The 12,793-nt window shown below is 41.0% G+C and overlaps 1 protein-coding gene across 2 annotated transcripts in view; it reads right to left on the reverse strand.

Annotated features, from left to right (window-relative positions):
• The window catches only part of MB21D2 (Mab-21 domain containing 2), a 119,906-nt gene that overhangs the window by 9,922 nt on the left and 97,191 nt on the right, over positions 1 to 12,793 (reverse strand). Inside the window, exon 1 of one of the 2 annotated variants that reach the window (XM_008959805.6) lies at positions 11,710 to 11,785. The exons of the other annotated variant lie outside the window; for it this stretch is intronic. The gene's annotated coding sequence lies outside the window, so the exon portion shown is untranslated. Of the gene's footprint in view, positions 1 to 11,709; positions 11,786 to 12,793 lie in introns of those variants that run through there. 2 annotated transcript variants of the gene reach the window in all.

Below are 12,793 nucleotides of genomic sequence, written 5' to 3' on the forward strand. Positions count from 1 at the left end.
AAGGACAGTGTTCACTTCCGAAGGCTCATTCTTGAAAGGCCAAAAAAAAAAAAAAAAAAGTGAAGAGCAAGAGTAATGGTGTTAAACAGCTACATAAGGATACAGAAATATATCAGGGATGACCACATTAATGCTCTCCTGATCTTCCCAAGAACCCATAAGCTTGTGATGGAGATGCTCTGAATGAAGTCAACTGTACCCCATCACTGACCAGTGATGCCCAGGACCCAGCTGGGTCCGGTTTCCATTCCTTTCTCACGTTGAGATGTATATGTCAACTACTTAATTACTCCGAAACTGGAAAGCTGTGTTTAATTGGGGAGAAGAAGGGGGGAAGTCTACATTTTAGAAGAAAAATAATGAAGTAGGCCAAGTCTAAGAAATTGCAACAAGGATAAAGATAGGATTCAAAACTCAGATTTTACTTATTCACACAGTAAGTATGAGCGTCTCCTATGAGCCAGTGCTGTGCTAGACACTGAAGAGACAAAGGTGAAGAGAAACATACACCGCCCCCACTGCATAATGCTGATGATTTAGTGAGAAAGCCAAATGTTAATTCTATCAATCAGGACAGGTGAAGTTATGCTGAGTAACAAAGCTAATATCTCAGTGACTCAAACAACCAAGTTTTATTTTTCATTCACACTAGATGACCATCAAGGGTGAGTGGGGCGGGAGGGATTGGGGGCGCTTTTCTTTCCTTAACTTAGGACCCAGATGGGTAGAGCAAGCCATGTCTAGAAAGAACTTCACAGTCACTCTGCTGGAGGAAAAGAAGGCTCTGGGCATTCTCTTTTTGGCAGTTAAATGCTCTGGCATGCAAATGACATACATCATTTTCATACACAAATCATTGGTCAAAACTAGTCACATGGTCCCATCCACACCCATGAAAGAAAGCACGATTCTACCACATGCTGGGAGAACTGGGAATCTGTGATATGCTGCATGAACAGCTCCCACACTAATCAGATAATCACACACGAATCAACATATGATTAGAAATTGAGATAATAGCACTGAATGAAATGAATAAGGTCCTAGCCAAAATGCACAAGAGAAAGAAGAGGAGTGAAAATTATTTAGCCTGAAAAATGGAAAATTCAAAAAGGCTATGAGAGCCATCTTCAAATATCTGATAAGCTGTGCTAGTACAGAAGAAATGGAATTTGCCTATATGGTTTCACTAAGTAGAACATATAGAGAGAAGTTTTCAGTGTAATGTTGTAAAGTCATCCATCCGGCAGAATTTTCTAGCAATGCTGCCTGTGGAGGCAGTACCTTTCCTATCCCAAGAGAGGATGAATGAGAATCTTCAGCAGGGATGGAGTCTCAGTATAGATGTCTTCCGAGGTGGCTGCCCATCCCAAGAACCTACTACTTAAGACAGACAACTATAACGTAGACTTCTATAGCCACCTATGACCATCCAGTGTGGGCCCAGTCACAGTGGCTGTAACAAGACCATAATCTGAGCATTACGCCCAAAGGCTGGATGCTGCCCTTCCTTCTCATCTGGCCTACTCTATGTCATTTGTAAACTGCAGCCCTGCTGCTGTCACATCCTCCAGCCGACTTCACCAATTTTACAAAGAGATAACTAGCACCAGCAATGACACACATAACAGCAAAAGAAGAGCTGAGTTTATAGTACACATTTGAAGTACATACATCTCATGACAAGGACTCTCTGAGAAGGGCACAAACATTCATGCCACTACCATGCACTACGGCACAGGCCGAATGCTTACCTGTGTCATCTCATTCAATCTTCTTGGCCCTTTCAAGTGGGCAATAGTGTCCCCCTTCCCTTTTTTTTTTGACATGGAGTCTCGCTCTGTCCCCAGGCTGGAGTGCAGTGGCACAATCTTGGCTCACTGCAACCTCCATCTCCCTGGCTCAAGCAATTCTCCTGTCTCAGCCTCCCGAGTAGCTGGAACTACAGGCACGCATCACCACATCTGGCTAATTTTTGTATTTTTAGTAGAGATGGGGTTTCACCGTATTGGCCAGGATGGTCTGGATCTTTTGACCTCGTGATCCGCCTTGCCTAGGCCTCCCAAAGTGCTGGGATTACAAGCGTGAGCCACCATGCCCAGCCTAGTGTCCCCATTTTACAGATAAGGAAATTAAGAAAAATAGCAGCCAAATAAATTGTTTATGGCCATGATAGCTGACCTGGGATCCAAATTCAAGTTGATCCTATGCTGCTTTCCTGCATTAAATGGGCTTTCCTAGGAGAGAATAAACAATGTAATACCTTGGGCCTTTGGAACTGCCACATAAACTGTATAGGAAACAGTACGTAGAAATTTATTTCTCCATCCAAAAATGGAACAAACTCTATTTTGGAGTAAACAGATTTCTAGAGCAGATTAAAAACTGACTTTAGTCATCTCTGGGGAATAAAGTATATGAGCAAATGGGTCAAGGATCATAGGAAAGAGACGATTATAGATGACATTATAAAAAGATACTTAGTGCTGAGACACACAGCTATGTGCGTGCACACGTGTGCGTGTGCGTCTGTGTTGCACACTTAGCTCTTGGACAACTTTCAGAGAACATTCCACAAGTGTTTTAATAACAACAGCATCCCTGAAATTCTTTCAGGCTCCCAGAACAAACTCTGAAAATATTCCCACATATTCAGATGCGTAGTCTAATTTGTTATTTTAACCCAACATCAGAGCCTTAATTTGAAGGTCATATCCCCTAAGTTTATACTACTAGGTTGAGGAGACAGGTGGAGGTAGCCAGGAACATGACTGCCAAAAACATACTAACCACAAGGCCAGAAACTTTTATTGAACTCTAATGGAAGAAAGTCTTTTCCCTTTACAGACACAGCAGTACCTATGACAGTCACATTTTGTCTCTGTACAAAACTCTTATCGGGTACACTGGGACATGGAGAAAGAAAGAATTCTGTGTCTTCTCTAAAAACAAAAACTGGTATCCATCAAACTGTGATAAGAGAGAATGCTCCTTGTAACCAGCACCCTAAAAAAAGGTGTCACTATCCATGTAAAAGAGACCCTGAATCGGTGATCTACATTACACATTCGAATTTGCTAAACTAGCTTTAAAATGATCCCAATTTACATAAAGAAGCCGCCTCTAAAGGACTTACGAACTATCACTGGCTAGTCGAAGAAGACCCTGTCTTACTTTAGACAAGTTTACTAACTTGTTTTACTGTTTACTTTAGAAATTTTCAAACATATACAATAGTAGATATAATAGTAAAATAAATTCCCATGCATCCATCACCTAACTTCAACAATTATGTTTGCCATTCTTATTTCATTTATCCCATTTTTTTGGCATAATATGTTAAGGTAAATCCCAGACAACCTATCATTTTACCCATAAACATCACTTTCTCAATTAGACACAGACATTTGTCTAAAGACTTTTTAAGTATAACCACCATTCTCATATCTAAACAAAATTAATAATAGTTCCTATTATTACAGACCTCACTTGAATTTACATTTTTCCTAATATATGAGTATGCTTGTGTGTGTGTGTGTGTGTGTGTGTGCACATGCACATGTGCGTAGGACTTTGTTGATATCCTGCCCTGTGTCCCCAGCCCATCCCTGGGTTCACTTGCAGCTGTGACAGGCAGTCCCCGAGATGTTCCCAGCCCCTCTCCTCAAGTGCCAGTGACTCTGCCCCTCTGCCTAAGGGCATTCTCTCTCCAGCCACTGCCAGGAAGTGCAGGGGAGTTAATGCAAGAGAACTGACACCATTGGGGCGACTGTCAACCACTGGGGCAGAATCAGTAGATAAATGCCCTAGCTTCCCCAGACTCTGTGGGCGATTCTACATTGGGTTCTATACAACCTCTCAGATGAACCCATTCAATAGCTTATTAATAGACAGAATCTTTATTGGCTTTTCTCTCATCTGTCTCAATTGCTGTATTCCCTCACTCCTGTTTCTTTGTGTCACCTCCCAAGTGAACTACCACAGCAGAGTAATTCTTGTTTCTGGAACTGTAGTGGGTGGGGGGTGTAAAGCAGGGACAGGCAGGCTCAGGTCTGTTAATAATTCTTCATGACATTACATTTCATATGGACAACTGGCCATGAGGAGCCTGGAAGCCTAAGCTAATGGTAAGGGATTACTTGCTCTTTCCCACAATCAGTTATAGATCCATTACAAGTCTTATAAAACTAGATCTGAGAACAATTCTCAAAAAGAGTTCATTAGCCTTCACAGATCAGCAAGCCTGCTTTTCTGTGCATTTACAGCTAGCATCTTCCCTATTATTTCTTGCTTTGTTGTTATCTCAATTCTCCTCACTTCCCAAGGGACATTTTAAGACCTCTGGAAAGCTCTGGAGAGGTGAAAATCCATATATTTTTCAGATACAGGCATTTCTTTCTTAAATTCCAAAGAGAACAATGGGGATTAAGGTTGGGGAGGGTGGATTAAAAAAAAGAACTCACTCCAGGAACCAACCATCAGAGTGGAGCTTTGTTCAAACAGACCTTACTTATACATGAAAGCCTCAAGCCAAATTTAAAGACCAAAACAACGTTTCTCTTTCAGCCTCTGTTGAGGATTATTCTCTCTATTCCTCTAAATTGTACAGAAATACTTCTAAATGATATATTTAGTTTCTTCATTCAATCACCTTTGTCCATACTTTCTTTTGTGTGTGCGCGTGTTTTGTTTTTTTTGCTTTTTTATTTTTTTGGAGATGGAGTCTCACTCTGTTGCTCAGGCTGGAGTGTAGTGGCACAATCTTGGCTCACTGCAACCTCTGCCTCCCAGGTTCAAGCAATTCTCCTGCCTCAGCCTCCCGAGTAGCTGGGACTACAGATGTGCACCACCACGCCCGGCTAATTTTTGTATTTTTAGTAGAGACAGGGTTTCACCATGTTGGTCAGGCTGGTCTCAAACTCCTGACCTCAAATGGCCCACTTTGGCCTCCCAAGCTGCTGGGATTACAGGCGTAAGCCACCATGCCCAGCCTGTACTTTTTTTAGTGTAGTGTTTACACTAATTATCAATTATGTGTTTACCTGTCAGTGTCCCTCTGATGACTTGTGTATCTCCCACCCTAACACAAGAGAAGTTCAGCAGAGTAAGCTGAATCAGTAAATAGATGGTGGAGCCTAATGACAGAGTTTTCTGAAATAAACTCTATCTTTACAGTGGATGAAACTGTCAGGTGATATACTTAGACTGACAACACTGTCATTGTAAGACATGATGAAAGACTCCAGATCCTCTATATCTGCAAGCAAGGGAATCATATCACATGCTCAGAAGAGATGAAGGAGAAGCTAGGGGCTTGTTAATGAACTATACTGTAACTACACAGACACGTCTCCTCTCGTTCTTTGAGGATAATTTAGCTCTAGGACATTCTCCAAAGCACCAACTTTTAGTCAACAACCTCATCGGGGAAGCAGGAGAAAAGTTACTATATAACTATAGTGTGATCTAAGATCAAAGTCTAATACCTAATTTCTAAAAAGATTAAAACCATGTATTTTTTCCCTTGATGCGTACGTGGAGAACCTATAAATAAATGGATTCCTTACTAAGCCATTCCCAAAAACTGCCAGGAGATGGCATCCACACTCTACTCATTTACTAAGAGTTTCTAGCTGGTCTTGGACGTCTTACAATCCTATAATAAAATCTTTGGGGAAACAAGCTGATCAACGGGCTAAAATGTGATAAGACTACATTAAAAGCATCAGTCCCAGGCCTATTTACTTTGAGGTTTCACCCAGTGACTTATAACTTTTCTGTTTAGTTTCCCTGAGAAAATCCTCCTGATAATTTAGAAGCTGAAGGGATCATCTAGGTTGAGCCAAGACTGAAAGATGCTTTGTCTTGGCAAGCAACATGGCTGACAATGGGTTCCCAATGCATATTCAGGAGCTCTTTGCAAGGCAGAGTTGTCCGCTTGCACTTACTGCAGTTAATTTTTTTTTTTAAATGAACAAAGCTTCAGTTTCCAGGAATAAAAGAAAAAGAAGTCAGAGGAAACAGTCTTTGATGTTATGAGGCTGAGACACTACTCTTCCTTCAAGACTATTTCATTCTGACTGTAAGTGAATAAATACATTGAAGACTTCAGGAGCTCAGAAGATTAATAAAAAGAAAAATTTTTAACCTGTCTTCCATCAAGTCAAAATAAACAATATATATATTGTATGATGCTTTGCAGTTTCCAGAGAATGGCCACAATCATTTTCCCATTTGTTCCCTATAATTACTTGATGAAGAGCTCTAGAATTCTCATTGTAGGGATGTGGAGGCTGAGGCTCCTAGCCCTAAGTAACTAGTCAAGATGAGTATACAAAGTATCCACCTAGTTCTCCGGCCTAAACCAGACTAAAACTAATCTGACCACACACAATTATGTTGAAGGAAAGATAGAGGGATCATTTTTTTTCCCATCAAGTTGTCAATTTGTTGCAAGGTGGGAGAAAGGGCTCAAAACATAAGGTGTGCTCTATTGGGAGGAATCTATGATGGTTATAGCCAGACTGCCTGGGTTACTGATAAGATTCCCTTCTTTCCTTACCTATGCCAGTAAAATAAACACACATCCTTGCTGAAAAATAACTTGTCTTTAAGTGTCAATAACCAAGTGCTTAATAGCTATTAATCAATTTTCCACATGGCTTATTAACAATGACCTCCTGCTTCTATTGTTTTTGCCTTCGTTTAAATAAGTAAATGTTATTTCAAATACTAATTTCCTCAATCTAGTTTTCAAATAACAAATCAGCAATATCCTAAAAACATGCTAGTTTGAAAAATAACGATATGTTAATAAGTCTTAGAAGTATTTCCATCGTATAAAGTTGGAATGTTTGATACATCCAGAAGTTCAGATTAGTACAGCTACACCCATCCCTGTAATTTAAGACAGGACTAAGGGATCAAATGAGTTTTTCCAAGGACAACAGACATGAAAAAAAAAATACTGACAGGCTAACAGACTAATAAAGAGCTGAATCTGCTGAGACAGAATTGCCTACCTGATAACTGTTTTCAGTATCTGGGTAAAAACATACTCTATTGTTTGAGCTTGAAAATGTTCAGATCAAAAGAAATCAGACTTGAAATAACCAGCCAAAGCCCTCTGCAGAAGTAGAAATTTGCAGTTTAAAAGCACGGGTAGATCATTTAAAAGAGGGCAAAGCTGCAGTGTTTTTAAATCCATGCCTGCTCAATTAAAAAAAGTCTTGGGCGGGCGCGGTGGCTCACACCTGTAATCCCAGCACTTTGGGAGGCCAAGGCGGGCAGATCACAAGGTCAGGAGATCGAGACCATCCTGGCTAACATGGTGAAACCCTGTCTCTACTAAAAAAATACAAAAAATTACCCAGGCGTGGTGGTGGGTGCCTTTAGTCCCAGCTACTCGGGAGGCTGAGGCAGGAGAATGGCGTGAACCCAGGAGGTGGAGCTTGCAGTGAGCTGAGATTGTGCCACTGTACTCCAGCCTGGGCGACAGAGCAAGACTCCACCTCAAAAAAAAAAAATTCTTAGACAAAGTCAAAGATGAGTCTCATAATGCTGACATGGGAAAGTCATATTTTGAGAGATGGCTTCTTTCATCTACTTTCCCCCAACCATCTAAAAATGGAGCAAGTCAGTGGATGAACAGTGTGACATTCAAACATTCTAGCCAGAAATTATTAACCAAATGATGGCTACTAAGGGAGAAATAAGAGTTTCTTTAATTTCAAAGTATTAAAGGATGTTGTTTGAATAAGTTAAAATTCACTAAGTCTTGGTCTCCAGAGAATGAAGTTTAAGTTATATATGTGTTCCCCACACAAAGAATGAATAAATTGGAGGTTACTGGAGCCAGAACTGACTTTCAAGGTTATTTATTCCAACTGCCATGGTATGTATGAGGTTGCTAAGGCCCAGAAAGCAAAGGTGACACAGCACTGAACCTGGCACAGGTGCCAGAAATAGAACCCAAAGTACTTGACTCTCAATCCAGAACTCTCTGCTTCATATGTGGGTCTCAAACTGAGAGGCTTGTTAAAAATGCAGGTTCCCATGTCTCACCCCACAAGGATGGAAGCATAATCTCCAAGGAGACATGTGTTTAAAACTAGCAATGTTGAATTGCTTTTAAAAATTGAGTCTGCCTCTCTCTCAATTTCAAAGCAGAAAGTTTAACTGCATGAAATCAGGAAAGGCAAAGCTGTCAAGTTAGAGGAAGGAATTTACTGTCTCAGTAATTCTCTAAGATCTTGAAGAGCTGAGATTGGCTACTCTTCAAATCAGGAAAGACAACTTTGGCGGGCTTTTGGAAACATGATAGTAATTGAGATTCAGGAGGGATGTGACAGGTCTCATTCTGTACAATTGGGGAATTCATTCATCTCTAACCATCCAGGTATTCATTTAGTTTGAAAGAAAATGATGTATTTGTGCTAGATTTCTGCTATTTTTTCAGGGCCCGTATCTACCTCTACCCATCAGATAGGGATGGATTTTTGTCCTCTATTCAATCTCAAGCATAGATAAAGTGATTGCATCACCAGCCGAATCCTTAAGGACAATTGGCGCCCATACCACACTTGGCTTGGGAGCACATATATGGGTCAGTGAGTATCAAGTGTGGAGCTGACTTGGCAGCCAAGCAATAAACCTGCAGTGATGGGCACAATTACAGCTCAGTTCTCAAAACCAAAGATCACACAGTTTGAATAGAGGTGTACAATTTCCAAAGCTATCAATTGTCCCAGGGTTGAATTTAGAGACGACGACAGATTAAATGCAGACAGCTGTATTTATATTGTGTCCCTTCCAAAAGTCCAGTTTGGGTTTTATAGTGAAGTGGCAAAAAGACGAGAGGACAATTTTTTTTTTTTTTTAAAAAGATGGTTCCGACTTGAGAAAGGTTATTAAAGGACTCAGGTGTGCTACGATTGTGAGATGCAAAAATCCCATTTTTAAGATAGTGACAAAAATGACATTTTGTACACAGACCCAAGTCTTGTTATGAGAGTAACTTTCAGATGAAAAATTCCATAATTCCAGTCTAACAAGAGGTGGTTTGAGAAGAAACTCTCCAGTAAAATCACATGAAGTTTTCAGTCTTTCCACTAGAGGTCATGCCTTCCTAATTTTTCTTTAGTTGCTGGACTGGCTGCAACCCAAAAAGTAAGGCCTGAGGTTGAACATAAATTTTTAAAATTAATACCTGATTTTACTGGTATGCTTTCAAAGTGAGTGAGAACACAGTGCTTCTTGCCGGTGAATTTCAAATGCCCACATGCTGTTTGCAGCAATTCTACTGTCATGATGGGATGTCACATCGTCGTTGGTAAGATTCACAGCTTTGAGGTGAACAAGGAAAACAGAAAAGAAGGATGCCAGAAGAGATGATGTGGATGATGTGATAGAAAGATTATTAATTTAGGATACAGGCAAGCTTGAATGTGGACCTTAGCTTCATGATTTATTAGCTGTGTGGCATCTGGATAAGTTACTTGACTTTCTGAAACTTCAGTTTCCCCATTAAAAAAAAAAATGGGGGTAATATCATCTTTCTCATAAGGTTCTTGTGACACTTAATTGAAACAGTTACATAAAGCTCCAAGTAGAGTTTCTGGAACTTTGCAATCCTGAGAAAATGTAATTGTATTTTTAAAATCACATTCTGTTCACACTTCTGTAGGTTAATGAATAACACTCGTCTTTATCCTGTTATTTTGGCATGTGACTTTTAAAAATAAATATTCCAATACTTTTTCTATCTATTCTATCACCTCCCTCCCTGTTTTTCTTTTAATTTTAGTTTTTATTTAGTAATGTAGTCATGTGGTTCAACATTCAACAGCACAGACGTGACTCTAGAGGGGAGGATCTGTGTTTGAGTCACCCCTTTATTACCAAGAGCTCCTCATGCAGTGCTTTGTAATGCAAGTAACTGTGTGTCAAGTAATGTGGGTTGAGTGGGTGAAACCTCTTGACAACTCTGTCAGCTTTGTAAGGGACAGAAAACACTCTGAATGAAAAGTTAACACAAAGCACCTGGTAGATAGGAGAGAGGGAAGGAGGGAAGGAGGGAAGGAAGAACGGAAAGAAGTGAGAGAGAAAGGAAGGGAAAGAAACAGATATACTGATTTTTACAGTTAGTTTTAGCTTAATATAATCTTTTACAGGACTCAATCATGACAGCTAGCATCACTGCAAACAGTAAATCTGTCATCATTAAACAGGTACCACCAGAGCCCTGCACCATCATTCAGTTGACAAATACTTCAGATTCTGTCCTTAAAATGTTTGTGGTGTAGTGTCCTCCCTGTACACCCCATGCCACTGTGTGTCACTGTCACAGTCCAGCCAGGGTCCTCACATCTCTCACAGGGACAACTGCAATACCTCCCAACTACACTCTGCTCCCACCACCGCACCCAGCATAGGCTGCCAGAAGGAGCTTCTTGAAGGACGGGCTCTAATCACATCACTCACCTGCTCAAAATCCTTCCACGGTGCCCCCATCTCCATAGCCAAGGCCTCCCCCACTCTGAGGCCAATCTCCATTTTCGTCCCTGTCTTAACTGCTCCCTTATGTTCTGAATTGGCCCCAGCCCCCAAACAGATCCCCCACAATATGCTAGTCCCCCAAATATGTCCAGTGTTTTCCAGTCCCCAAGCCTCTACTTGTTCTCTTCTGTGTGCCCTCGCTCCTTGCCTGCTGAAATCCTGCCAATTCTACCCACCTAAAAGCTTTTGCCTCCTAACCTTACTCCACAATCATACAAATTATTTCCTGTCCCCCTTCGTACACCATTTGTACTACAGCTATTTGAGCTCATTCTCATGTCTCACACGAGACCATGAGTTTTTTGAAGACAGGAACGGAGCCTTATTCACCTGCATCCCCCTGTGTTCTGTGTCTGGGGTTTAGGCCATTGATATCTAGAAACAGTCTGACCTACTACAGAATATGTCACCGTAACATGAACTGCTTGTACAGGACTGGCAGATAGGAAAATGATGTCAGCACAATTAAAAGTTGGATTGCTTTCACATGCAATTTTCCTAGAATGCTAATATTTTGTACAATCAAGAACTAGCAGCTAAAAAAAATGTACTCAAACACAGAACACAGCAAGTCACAGAGTTCTCAGCTCAGACAGACATGTGGTTCTTGGTTCAGAAAGTATGTGGCTTTTCTTTTTTATTGTTGCCTATGATCTTACTTCATTGTATCCTTGTCTCCAAAATTCAACAACTTTTCCTTATAATCCATCAAGCCATCTTCAACCATTTTTAAAGGTAAAGTCCTTTTTAGAGTGGTATTTCTTTATCTTTTCGTGTTTCTTTTGCTTTTGTTAATGTCCTGGTTACAAAGTCAAATAGGTTTTGGGGGATATGCTCATAACCCTGCTTTTCCTATAAGTCGTGCTGGTTTTTTTAATGCAATTATGCAGAATATGAGGATTTTAAGGAATACATATACTATATTGTTATATAAGTGCCTAGACCAGTGCTCAACTTAACTGGAGATAGAAGGCCAACTGCTGGTCTTAATAAGTGAATGATGACAAGGTCCCTCAATACAGTTCCCTTGAATGTCAATTGTTTGAGCCAGTTCTCAACTAACTGAATATCCGAGAGGCAGGAATTGAGCTTTTTTTGTTAGAATCTGAACTGCCAATGGAAATGCTCTTGGGCAAGACAAGCTGACCTGACCTGGAATATAAGTGACTCATAGTTTTCCTGGAGAGCTGAGCATGTCTGAAGAATGCTAGATCCCAGGGCTCCTGAAGAGGGAGAGGCCACCTGGGGGCAAAAGGGAAGGGAGAAGAAAAGAGAGATAGGAATCAATGTTTGCAGAGTATCTGCTAAGGCCCAGTTATATTATATATTAAGATTTACATGCAAAAATCTTTGAGACTTAATCCTCAATTGACAAGAAAAGAAAGTCAGGCTCAGTGGTGAAGGGGTTTGCCCACAGTGACTAACACAGGGTTGCCTGAATCCAAAACACTGGCTTTTCACGGCAATGGTGGTTTCCAAACCTAGCACAAGGGCTGGGCCTCCGGAGGAGCCCTGTAATTAGTGGAGGGTGAAGGTGGAAGATGAAGTGCAAGGAAAGAATGTGAGAGTCAAGTGAGCAGAACCTGGGCCTCCCACCCCCGCTTCAAGCACTTGGATCAGTTTTACATATTGGGCTTCCTCTTATGCTTCTATTTGAGGGAAGAGTCCTATAGTTTTAAAAGGGAGATGGAGAAAGGGTTAGAAAATCACTGCATCATATCAAGCTGCCTATTTCCCAATTCTGCCTGAGGCTGGCCCCTCAGTAGAAAAATAAATCAGTGCTTACAAAAGATCTTCTATGCCCCAAGTCCCCTCTCTAATCATTCCAAAGCTGTCTAAAAAGACTTTACTTTTCGCCAGCTGTACTCACTTGTTCAACTATTTTTACCCATTTCCAGGTATTCCAGCTTGGGAGGCACCTGACATCCATCTGTGAAAGTGCAGGCGGCTTGGAGAGCAGGCCCTGCAGCTCCTGCTCTGGGGACAAGCTCTGCATCCCAAGCTCTGAACCTGAAGCAGGACACCCAGAGCCTAGTCCTGGTGCTCCCTACAAGGGGGTAGGGGAATCAGCTCCTCTCCCTAGGTTTCTGTTTCCTTGGCTACCAAGTAAGTTGGGTGGAATACATGGTTTTTAATGTCCTTTCTGACTTTCAGGACTCTATACATAAATAAGTGTGTTTGTGTTTCTGTGGGGAGAGAAAGGGGAGGGAGATGCGATATTAAGAGTGAGTTTGTA

Source organism: Pan paniscus, chromosome 2, assembly GCF_029289425.2.
Source record: "Pan paniscus chromosome 2, NHGRI_mPanPan1-v2.0_pri, whole genome shotgun sequence".
Classification (NCBI taxonomy): Eukaryota; Metazoa; Chordata; class Mammalia; order Primates; family Hominidae; genus Pan; species Pan paniscus.